This window comes from Camelus dromedarius, chromosome 12 (assembly GCF_036321535.1).
Source record: "Camelus dromedarius isolate mCamDro1 chromosome 12, mCamDro1.pat, whole genome shotgun sequence".
Classification (NCBI taxonomy): Eukaryota; Metazoa; Chordata; class Mammalia; order Artiodactyla; family Camelidae; genus Camelus; species Camelus dromedarius.
Genome location: NC_087447.1, coordinates 4033547 through 4045644, shown reverse-complemented (window position 1 = coordinate 4045644; position 12098 = coordinate 4033547). Strand labels below are relative to the sequence as shown.

Here is a 12098-nt window from a genome sequence, read left to right as displayed (position 1 = left end):
GCCAGGAGGAGGGGCTGGTGATAGAAAACTTTGCGGGGCATCTCGCTCAGCTGCCTCAGCTTCCCTCTGAGGCCCAGAGCTGGGGTCGACCAAGGGGACAGGCAGACAGAAGGTTCTGGAGCCAGAGTGCACCTACTCCGTGGAAGAAACACAGGGCCAGATCCCACACAGCACCTGTGCCTCGTCGGGACCTGCTGAGCACCTGTCGTTTCATCTTCCCCCCTGGGCAGAAGGGGACCACCCTGGGCGTCACCATGGTGGCAGATTTAGGGTGACCTGGCTGGTCTTGCCACCCCTTTCTGTCTATAAGCCACATTCCGGCTTGCCCCTGCTGTGAATCATGTCACCGCACAGACCACTAACTTACTCTCTGTGGTCACACATGTGAGTCTCCGCCCTCCTGTTTACTTCTCTCGGCTCCTACAGCAGACTCGAACGCTCTCACGTAGCACAGCAAACACACATCCCCGTCCAGTGGGGGCCCCGCTCACAGGCAGGGGCTGAGGGGAGAACCAGCACAGGGGTTCTCAGCCCTGCTGAGTGCCTACATAGCCTAACACCCACGGGGCCCCCTCCTGCAGCTGGTGGCTGGGACTCAAGTTTGGGATGAGGGCAGGCAGGCGGAAATGGCAGTGACCAGTGGAGAGTCCCTGTGCTGTGCGGGATCTCAGCTGACTGGCCCAGAAGAGAGGATACTATGGGGGATCAAGTCAGGGACCCCCATTCTTACCCTCAACGAGCATTTATTGAACACCTGTTGTGTGCCAGGTGGGTACCACCCTACCTGAAGATGTGATGGTGAAACACCCAGTGGGGACGGCAGTCCAGTGAACAGTCACATGCAGATACTGTCACCCATGGGAAGGACAGAGACATGCAGGGAGCTAAGACGGGGGGTGGGAGAGTCCTGGGGGGGTCAGGGGAGGACCCACGATGAAGGGACAGCCCAGCTGTAGCCCCTCAGTGTCAGAATGGAAGGCAGGCTGTTTCTGGTGTTTCTGCCAGGGCGAGGTGGCCGTGGGACAAGGGGCAGGGACAAGAGGCCAGAGCACAGCTGGGACTGGATGCTGGAGCCCTGTTGAGCTTCGCAGTGAGAAATCGGTCGTGCAGTTGGGCCCCACACTCCGCAGGGCGCACACTTGGTTCTGCTCTGTGTTCGCTACCTGGAAACTCTTACTTGTTTTTGTACACATCCCACCCTTATTTGGCCCTGAAGGTCCTGTCCCCGGTGCCGCTGCCCAGAGCCCCAGCCCAGCCTGTGCTCGTGTGTGGAGGAGGGCTGGGGGCAGTGTGGGGCTGGCATCTCTGCTGGGCAGGGCTGGAGACTGAGTCCAAGCAGAATCGTCCATCTCTACGCTGGCATCAAAGCCTGATGTCTCCAATGGAGGGGGCTTCCTGGGTGCCTGCAGTGGGTGACCAGAGGGGGCCTGGCAGGGTAGGGGCATGGATTTTTCAAGCCAGGATGATGTCAGAGCCTGGGCCACATTCTGTAAAGTATGGCATCCCTGGGGTCCAAGGCTCGGAGTCCCTGCAGGACTGCCGGGCGCAGCTCAGTGTGGGCGCCAGGCCATGAAATGTCAACCAGAACAGCCTTTCTTAGTTGAGTCCAGAGGACCTACACTCCTGTCCCAGCTCTCATAGCTCTGGGACCCAAGCAATTGAGAGCAACTCCTGGCCTCAATCTGCTCACCTGCATAGTGGGTGTAACCTCGTTGGCCTCCAGGTAAGGGGTGAGTGTTGTAACTGCTACAGGAGGCCTGGGAGAGCCCCCTGCAGTGCACTGTTCCTGGAAAGGACCACGGCTGTGGGCCCTGTGCTCGCACAGAGGAGGCAGGCGCTCATGGAAAGTCAGATCAACGAAGGGAGGACCGAAAGGATGGATGATGTGGGCTCCAGCAATGCACCAAGACTCAAGGTTGCCCGGCTCAGAGACCCGTGGGGGAGGCGGGGCCGTGGCTGGGACGGAGGGCGGGAGGCAGCCGGGGCAGGAATGTCAAGGGGAAGAGGGAGCTGGCCTGCTGTCAGGAGGGAGCGATAAGCAAGCAGTGCCCACAGGATTAGGAAAGCACCAAGCGGAAAGAAGAGGCGTGGAGAGCCCTTTGCAAATCAGATGGGAAGTGAGATTAGATGCTGAATCAATAGAAGAGGCTCCAGCCAGATCCAAGGTGCTGCTGGGGAAGCATGGACGGCTATTCGGGGGCAGGCTGGAAGGACGGGCCCCGGGCACCCCGCTGGCCCGCCAGCCAGGCGACTAGGGAGCTGGGCCAGGTGGTACCTGCCTGAGACCACCCGGATGCCCCTCAAGCCAGGTCCTGCATTTGCCACCTCTGTGGCCACACCTCCCAGCCCCTGGGGCTTTGCCTGCCGGAGGCTCCGGCTTGGGGAGACAGCAGCAGGTGGGGAGGGAGGTGCGGGCAGAGGTCGTGGTGGGACAGGAGCAGATCCTGCCTGCTTACTCCTCCCAGGGGACGCAGCCTCCTGCCCTCCGGAAGCTTTCTTCCCAGGCTGGGGCTGCAGGCTCTTCGGGGCCGTGGGGGCAGGTGTTGTGTCTCAGGGGCCCAGGCCGTTTGGCCTCCGCATCCCTGGTGGTGGTGTCGTGGCTTCGATGCTTCGGAGTCCTCTGAGCAGGGAGGCACCCGAAGGCCTGAGCCTCTGAGCGTGGGGGGGGGGGGGGGATGCCAGGAGCCCATGCCCACTAACTGGAACTTTCTAAGCATCCTCCTCCGAACCCAGGCTCACCTCACACTGGGCTGGGCCAAAGCACAGGAACCTAGCACTCTGGGGCTTCAGGAGCAACATGGGCAGTGTTTCTCAAAGAGGGTTCCAGGGAACACTGGTCCCAGAAGATGCGCCCAGGGAAGAATTTCTGAGGTCACATTAGCTCGAGAAACCCTGCTCGCTCTCTCCTGCTGGAGGCGCACAGCAAAGGCTCTGACTAGTCCTCAGCAAGGACTTTGTTTCGTTCCGTGATTCCCAAGCGTCTGTGATCTTACTGACGTCCCGTGGGACTAGGACTGGCTTTGGGGAACGGAGACCCCGTGCACGTGTTCTCCCCACGCTAAGAGGTGCCCGCCGTGCCCTGAGGTTTACTTTCTGGGTCCTTGGGCTCAGGTGGATTTTTGTCTGGAGGATGGATCAGGTGCTGCAAGCGGCACATCCTTCCCCCGGGCATTGGGGGTGGGGCGGCAGGGACCCCCCCAGAAGCCTCTGCACTGTGCAGATGGGTGTTTGCTCCCTTGGGTGGGAGCACCTTTCCAACTTTTTGGTGGCAAGAAAAATGGCCAGGCCACTGAGAGCAGTGGGCTCTGTCCTGACACAGTGCTGGGGATCCCATGCAGTTACAACAAAATTGCAGTGGGGTGTCTCCTCAGGCTGCCGGCCCCTGGGGAGGAAGGGGATAGGGGCCCCCTCATTTTGCCCAGGAAGTGAGATGGGAGGGCAGAGAGGGCCCCAGGGCCCAGCCATGCTGGCTGAGTGCAGAGGACTGGGGAAAATGAGATGCCGGGGCAGAGGGGACTTCCCAGACCTCAGGTTCAAAGCTGGATGACCCAGGGCCAACCAGAGACCAGTGGGGAACCAGTGTATAGAGAGTCAGCTCATGGGGCCAGGGGAGAGGCTCAGAAAGGTCAGAGTTGGGCAGCCAGCAGGTGCAAAAGGGATCTGGGAAATGTTGGGGTCAGGGAGCTCGGGGAGCTTGGTCCCGGGGCCGAGGCGGGAGAGGACAGGACTTACCTGTGGGAGCTGTGGGCAGAACCCAGACCTGTGGCGGGGGGTGGGGGGTGAAACGTCAGCAGTCAGGGGTCCAGAAGAGAGCGGGTGCCTGTGAGTAGCGAGCACCCCATCACGGGAGGTGCTTCAGCAGGAGCCGGGCCCCCAGGCTGTCATCCAGACACAGACAGCAGAGAGCAGGGGTCAAGAGCGTGGACGCTGCGGTCTTCATTCATTCTTTCAGCATCTACTGTGTGCAAGACTCACTTCTGGGCTGAAATCTCAGTTTTTCCACTTCCTCGCTCTGTGACCTCAGGCAAGTCACTTAACTTCTCTGAGCCCAGTTTCCTCACCTGTAGAATGCCTTTGTTTTCCATCTCTTGGCCAGCTGGAAAGAGTGTATCTAAAAACTGGGGCCTCAAACAGCCCTCAGGGAATTTCAGGTCCCTGGTCAGGGCAAGGGGAATGACCAGATGGGGCAGAGCGGTACCCTGAGTGGTGCCGCCTTAGCCTACATGAGAGGCTTCCAGAAGCATTCGAATCTCCAGAGGAGCAGCCCGCAGAGGGTCTGCTCCCCGAGCCTTGGTGGTAGCCCCTCCCCGCCCTCAGAGAGCCAGTGAGGAGCCCGGGAAACAGCCCCACGGGCTCCGTGATTGGGCAGTGGTGACAGTCTTGGGTGGGCTCGGTTGGCTGACTGGTGCAATGGACACACAGGGTGTCGGGAGGCGCTGGAGCCCCAGGCCTGTGACAGGTGGGGATCCTGCCGCCGGGGTCCCTCCTTGGAGGCTGATGCAGCGTGGGAACGCTCGGGTTCAGGCTGCGATGTTCCCGCAGATTGACAAGGTCTGGGGCCTGCGCTCTGCCTCCCGGGGGACGGATTGACAGCTGATCTGTGGGGGGCAGGCGGCCCAGGCAGGGTGTGCTGGGAACAGTGAGCCCCAGACTCCCACCTCGCTCCTCCCTCTCCCCCCAGGCCCAGCCCCACAGTTTGGGTATCAGAGGGAGGGGCTTGGGCCCCACGGTGACCTTGAGATGGTGGCTGCATCACAGCAGGAGGTCAGCTCTAGGTATTTACCCTGCCAAGGCCACGGAGAGCCCAGAAGGGGACAAGGGCTGTCTCTGAAGGGCCCCTTGGTCCCTCAGCCCGTGCAGGGTCTCTGCTCCCACTGCTGCCTTTCCCCTGCCCCCCAACTCTGGCGCATGTGTGGTGCATCACGGCTCCCAAACCCCTTCCGCTCTTCCTCAGACCCCTCCCTGCCAGGCCCAGGACCTTCCAGTCTCCTGCCCCATAAAAATCGCCCAGCTCCTAACCCACTCCGGCTTCCAAACTGGGCTCCAGGTAGAGATGGGAGAGGCTGACCTTGGCTTCGAGCAGGTCCAAGGGGACACCTTTGACCTGGTGAGATTAGGAGCCTAGACAATCCAAGTGCCTTCTCCCTGTCCAGCCAGGTGTGCATTGAAGGCTGCGGTGACTTGGCTTTCTTGGCCAGAATCTCAGTCTTGCTGAAGCTGGATGAGCCCCTGGAGGTGGTCCCAGTGGGTGTGTCTGGAGCGCCGTCACCTCTGAGGAGCACCAGGGACTGTCTGGAGGGCCTCAGGGCTCCACCGGCTACCACAGAACGACTCCACCTGTACCTGCCTGTGTTTTCCCTCCTGTCTGATTGCCCACCTGCGGCAGTCTCCAAGGTGGGCTGTGCCCTCCAGGGACACATATCAGGTCAGTGTCAAGGCAGGGGATGTTTGAGGGTCCTGTCTCCAGCCCAGGGCTCTCCCTCCAGCTTCTCTAGTTAGGAGGGAATGACTGCTGACACACCTTCCACGTGCCCCAGGGTTGTTGGCACAGTAGCGGGGACACTAGCTCCATAAGGTGACTCTGACAGCACCCAAACCACAGAGCTGGACCTCAGCTTGGGGTGAGTGTTGGGTGTTTGAGAAAGTCTCGTTTGCACATAGAGTTAGATCAGAAGGGACCCATCCACCCTCTCATCTCCAAAACTTTCAATCCATCTCTCCATCCAGACTTCCCCTAGCCCTCATTCCAGGCCTCCTCAGAAATAACTACTCATGGCCAGACAGACGTGGGTTCAGATCCTAACTCCATTATCTCGTTAGCTGTGTGGTCTTGGGTCAGTTATTCGCTTCTCCGTTTCTTCCTGCTTAAAACAAGAATATGAAGACGGAGATTGTTCTGGAGTTAAAGATAAGGTTTTCTGCACATAGTAGGTTTTCTGTTTGTTTGTTTTGTTATTTTGCTTGAACAGCAAACATTTATTTCTTATAGTTCTGGGTGCTAGGAAGTCCAAGATCAAGGCACTGGCAGATTCTGTGTCTGGTGAGACCTGTCTTGGATTTGTAGGCAGAAGACTGCTGGAGACAGTCTCCAGGTTATGTCCCCACATGGGGGAGGGCACAGGGAGCTGCACGTAGTAGGTTCTTAATTAAAGTTTGTATCTTTTCCAATTAGCGTTCCCTCTGGATATGTGTCCGGAAGTGGGGTTGCTGGATCATATGGTAAGTCTATTTTTAGTGTTTTGAGGAATCTCCATACTGTTTTCCAGAATGGCTCCACCAACTACATTCCTACCTGCATATATCCAAAGGAAACTCTAACAGGAAAAGACACATGCACCCCAATGTTCATAGCCGCACTGTTCACAACAGCCAAGACATGGAAACAGCCTAAATGCCCATCAACAGATGACTGGATAAACAAGATGCAGTATATTTATACAATGGAATACTACTCAGCCATAACAAAGAATAAAATAATGCCATTTGCAGCAACATGGATGGACCTGGAGATCGTCATTCTAAGTGAAGTAAGCCAGAAAGAGAAATACCATATGATATCACTCATATGTAGAATTAAAAAAAAAGACACAAATGAACTTATTTACAAAACACAAACGGACTCACACATAGAAAACAAACTTATGGTTACCAAGGGGGAAAGGTGGAGGGGAGGGATAAATCAGGAGTTTGAGATTTGCAGATACTAACTGCTATATATATGATAGGTAAACAACAAGGTCCTACTGTGCAGCGCAGGGAACTATATTCAATATCTTGTAGTGACCTATAGTGAAAAAGAATATGGAAACGAACATATGCATGTACACGTAAGACTGAAATATGCTGTACCCCAGAAATTGACACAACACTGTAAATTGACTATACTACAGTAAAAAAAAAAAAAAAAAATTTGTGCCCTAGGAGACAAAGACTACTGACCCCAGGGCGTACCCAGGGCCTGCTCCTCTAGTCTCAGAGCCCCATACCACCCTGTGCAGAAGGCCATCTGTTCACCTAGCGCAGCTTAGCGGCGCCAGCGGCAGGCAGAACCTTGCAGCCATGGCGGGTGGGCATTAGATGCCTGCCACCCAGATGTGACCCGGGCAGGACCTCCTGCTGCTGGCAGAGGAAGCCCTGCCTCCCCCGGCCAAGGCTGGCTGCTGCCAACCAAGTGGGCAACCCAAAGGCACGTGGTCTGAGCTTCCAGGACCTTGTTTCCCGTTGCCTACACCTGAGCCCAGCCGCTAGGCCCAGGATGCGTGCATACACGGAGCATAACCAAAGTCAGAGCCCAGGGCCTCTGAGCTCATCTCTGCCGCCCCCTCAGACAGGCCGGTCCCTTCCCCAAGGGGTAAATAGCAGCTCCATTTATGTGGCAACATGACGGGGCTGTGGTGGCAGCGGTGGTCCTTATGCAGTGGCAGCGTGGGCTCGGCCGCCCCCCGGGCACGGCAGGAGAGGGAGCCTTCGTTGTGATGTGACTTGCATCCTTGAGCCCACCCTGGGGGCATTCCTTGTTTGGACCCAGGAGCCCCAGATGGTCCAGGTAGCAGTGCTGTCCAGGCACAAGGCTGGGCTCCCGGCTGTCTGTGCAGCCCCTCTGGAGGTGGGCACACGTCTCCGGGCTCCCCAGGGCCCATCCGGCATCAACATGTGCTCGCACGGAATCTGCCCGCTGTCCCCACCTTACACACGGAGCAGCTGACCGTCCAAGAGGGGAGATGCTTGTCCAAGTGCACTCAGAGAGGGGCTGGTAGGGCTCAGCCAAGCTCGAGGGCTAAGGGCCCTGCTCTGGGCCAGCTGTCTTTGGCCAAGACAGACTCTGCCCTGGGTCATCCCCAAGTCCCACCCCGGGAGCTCCGGGTCTGGTGAGGCAACTGGGCCACGGCAGACCCCACCCTCCCACACCTCCCCTCCATCACCCGGCTCGGGGCCAGAAATGCACCCACCTTTCCTCCGCCACTCGAGGAACTCCTGGGTGCCCTGCTTAAGCCCACTCAGGCCGCCCCTCTGGGAAGCCTTCGCCGACCCCCCAAGTCTCAAGGACGAGGCTCCTGAGGTTCTGTGGCCCTCAGGCTCCTCTTATGCTGCAGGGAGAGCAATCCTGACGGGGGAGTTGCCTCGCAGATGAAGCGAGAAGCTATGTTAAGTTCCTTCCAGGTCCTGCATCTGCAGAAAGAACCCAACACAAGGAGTCATAAAATCCTATCGCAGGTGGGCCCGACGCTCTCAGTGCCTCGTCAGAAACTGATCCTTCTGCCGGCAGCGGCTGCCTGCTCTTCCCCTGGCCTCTCCCCTGCGCAGGTCCAGCCCTGAGGGAAGGGAGAAAGCGCCCGGGACTGAGCAGGTGGGGGGCTGGATGGAAAATGGAAAGGATAAATGGACGTGAGATTTAACAGAAGGTGGGAGGGGGAGATGGAGAGGAAGAGGAGGTGGGAAGTGGTCCAGCTTGGTTAACTAGGCTCACATCCCAGCTCTGCACACAGCAGCCGTGTGACCAGTTGGAGACTGCATGTCTCTGTGTCCCATTTCTATTCCTTTCATCTCGAAAAGGGGACATAACTACCCACCCTTAATGCTGTCATGAAGATTAAACAAAACAGTCAAGCACGGGCCCATCTTGCTGTAAGAACGCCCTCGGAAAGTGACACTCGAATTTCCTTCCTCCCGGACAGCCTGGCTCCGGCTCCCAGCCAGGCCAGGTACCTGCACAGCCATTCCTGCGCTGGGCGTGCCCCGCCCCCTCCCACCCCTGTTAAAATCCCCTGGCTCGGCGCCTCTCCCAGGTATGTCCTGGTTATGTAATCACGCCAAGCAGCAACACACCGCCGGCTCTTCCCTGGCTCCTGTTTACACTTTGGCTCAGGGGAGAGCTCCATTCAGAAGAAACTGCTATTGTGTCTCAGCTTCCCATGGGAAAGCGGCATGGGGAGGGGCTCAGCGACCCAGCCCGGAGGCGGGGGTGGTGGCAGCAGAGGGGGAGAGAGGGAAGCAGGCCCTGGCACGGCCTGGGGCTTCCTGGATACACACACGGCTTACCATTCACTTATCTCTTCAAAGACAAAAGCCTCAAAGAATTTTTTGCATGGCCTGTTTTTTGGATAAACCTGAAAAATAGTTAAAAAAAAAAAAAAAGGCAGACCATTATCTCACCCACTTCCTTAGTCATGACCTTTTGCTTCACTTCTAACCTTGTTTTGTTGCCCTTTCATTCATTTATGCATGTATGCGTGCATCCATCCATCCATCCACACATCCATCCGTCCATCCACAAATCCACTCACCCATCCATCATTCATTATTCATTCATCATCCATCTGTCCATCCATCCATCGTCTATCCATCCATCCACACATCCACCCACCCATCCATCATTCATTATTCATCTATCATCCATCCACCATCTATCCATCTGTCCACACATCTACCCACTCATCATCCATCTATCCATCAATCATTCAGTAATGCAGCATTCATATCTCACCTTCCGTCCCATGTCCCTGGTAGACATTACTAACCGATTGCAGCTCTCCTTTCCCTAGAGCCTAAAATCATGCCGCCCAATATGGTAGCCACTAGCCACCATTCAAATACGGCTATTTAAACCCATGGAACTAAAATCAACTGAATAATTCTGTTGCTGAATCTCAATAACCATATTTCAAGTGCTCAATATCTCCACACGGCCAGCGGCTCCCTGTTTGACAGAGCAAATACAGAACATTTCTGTCACCACGAATGTTCTCTTGGAGTGTGCCGGCCTCTGGCAGGTGACCGTAACCGGCCCCTTACTGCTGGGAAGGACAACAAACATCCTGCCTCCTTGGGCCAAGTGGGGGTGAGTCCTGCCAAAGCCCCGACCTGCCCGGGGACACATCCCGCTGCCGGTTTTGTTTCTGTCTGAATTTTGCATATGGCAAGGTCATACTTGAAAGCGCAAAGTCCTTCCACGCTGACCCTTCTCAAGTTCACTTTCTTGTTGTCTCTTAAGAAAAAAAAAAGAGAGAAGAGAGAAGAGTAAAACCCTCGCCTTGCCTTATGGCCACACACGTAACCTGCGGGCGGTGCCCCTGCCCTAGGCGCGCCCCTTACCTCTCCAGCCTTCAGGGACTTGATGCTTCTGTTCTGCATCTATTTTTAGTGCCTCTGGGAGAATGTCATTGCCGACGGAGGCAGACATTTCATACTCTGGGAACCTTGACCTGCTGCTCTTCCGGTTGTGAGCTGAACCTGCTTTTTCATGCCCCAGAAGGAAAGAACAATGATCGTGAACGATCAGCATCTTCTGGAAAATCGGAAGTAGAGCCTCCATGATCCGAGGCTGCCCTGAACCCCGGCAGGGCTGCCTGCAGTGGCCGCCGCCTCCTGGCCCACCTGCTGAAGGCCCCGGGGCTGCGGGGCTACAGTGTGGGGCCGCCAGCCATGCCAAAGCAGGGAAAGGGGGCCGTAGGCGGTGGGCTGGCCACAGGACCAGGGGGCAGACGAGGCTGAGGCAGAGTGATAAAAACTTGTGAAGAAAGCATTTCCAGCCCTGCAGAGACCTGTGGCCCACCCCCAGAAACCAGCACTGGGAACACCTCCCCAGGGCAGGGCGGGGTGGAGCAGGAGGGGGAGAGGGTGCCTTGCTCTGGGTGGGTGGGGGTGTCTCTCTTGGGCTGGGGAGCTTGACTGATCTGAAAACGCCTGGCCTCTGACCCTGGGCTGGGTCCTGGGCTGGGTCCTGGGGGGCACCAAGGAATGGGATCGGGTGAGTAGTGGGGGGTATGGAGACAGGGAAGGAGCACCAGCCGGCTGCTGGCTTAGGGGTGGGACAGAGTGGGGGGCCTCACACATGCTGGCAGGGACAAGGCTGAGGTTCCCCCGGTGCCCCTGCCTCCCCAGGTGCACAGGTGGCCCCTTCAGCCCCTGGGGCAGTGGGAAGCGAGACTGGCCTGGCCTTTAGGGAAGCGGGCGGTACTTGCCGAAATCACCTTTGACAAAGAAAGCAAAGGTCATGGGAACAATTCCTCCCTTTCACGCTGGGCGACCTGGCAGGAGTGCGCTGGAGCTGACAGAGGGCGGCAGCCCCTCCCCAGCGGCCCAAGACAAACAGGGTGGCAGGAAGTTCCCACGCTCCCAGGGCTGGCACCCAGAGGCTCTGAGTCACCTGTGGGGGGCTGGGGCTGCGAGGAGGGTGGGGCCTCAGCCACCCACAGGTGAGCCTGGGGCGGGGCCAGCTGCGGCACGTCTGCTGAGCGCCTCCTCCGCGCCCCGCACGCACTGCGAACGCCGTCTCCCTCGGTCCTGACCAAAGGCCTGCTGAACTAACAGTAGGGCCTTCACTTCGCAGACTAGGAACTTGAGACCCAGAGAGGTTAAGTGACTTCCCTCGGGTCACCCAGCCTGAAAGGGGAAGAGTCAGGGTTTGGACTCAGGCTCCTCTGGTTCCGAAGTCTGTGCTCTTTAGTTTGGACTTGGATTCACTCAGCAAACCTTTGCTGAGCCCCTACTGTGTACCAGGCTCTCAGCCGGGGCCCAGGGTGGAAATGTAACCAGGGCCATGGCCCCGTGGGAAACGTCTACCATTAGCAGTGGCCTAGGGTTTCACCTGCAAAGTGGGTGAGTGGGTCCCCCAGCTGACCTCTGTAGAATGTACTAGAAGGTGATAGGACAGCACACCCAGCCGTGGGGCAAAGCGCTGGAGGAACACGACATCCTAGGGTCCCCGACGTTGGTTTTGGTGCTGCTGCTGCTGCTCTGTGGGCCAGGGTGCTGTGGCCTGGCGGGGGCATCTTCTGCCCTTGAGATCGGGGTGATGGAGAGCACCCGCCATGAGCACCCGATTCCAGAGGAGTGGATGAAATGGCCAGGGACCCCTGGGGCATGGCCACACGGGTCACCTCCCCCTAGCCACTCAGAGGTGTGCCCGGGCTGAAGGTCCTGGAGGGCAAGGCCATCCCTTCCCTTCAGTGACGTCGATCGAGGGTCTGCTGTGTGCGGGCTCGGGGCTCCTGGAGGTGCAGCCCCTCCCCTCCTCAGGACCCAGCGCAGTCCTGACACTTTGGAGGTGCCCAGATGAGCCAGCTGAACCATTATGGCCACTGCTGGGCCATTAATTG

At 57.8% G+C, this 12098-nt stretch overlaps 1 long non-coding RNA gene across 1 annotated transcript; it reads right to left on the bottom strand.

Annotated features, from left to right (window-relative positions):
* Nucleotides 1–7909: 7909 nt before the first annotated feature.
* On the bottom strand, nucleotides 7910–11098 carry LOC116152107 (uncharacterized). Its single transcript, XR_010383229.1, has 5 exons — nucleotides 10971–11098; nucleotides 10093–10230; nucleotides 9929–9985; nucleotides 9040–9107; nucleotides 7910–8169 (listed from the first exon to the last, which is right to left on the bottom strand). It is a non-coding gene; the product is annotated as an uncharacterized LOC116152107 (long non-coding RNA).
* Nucleotides 11099–12098: the final 1000 nt, after the last annotated feature.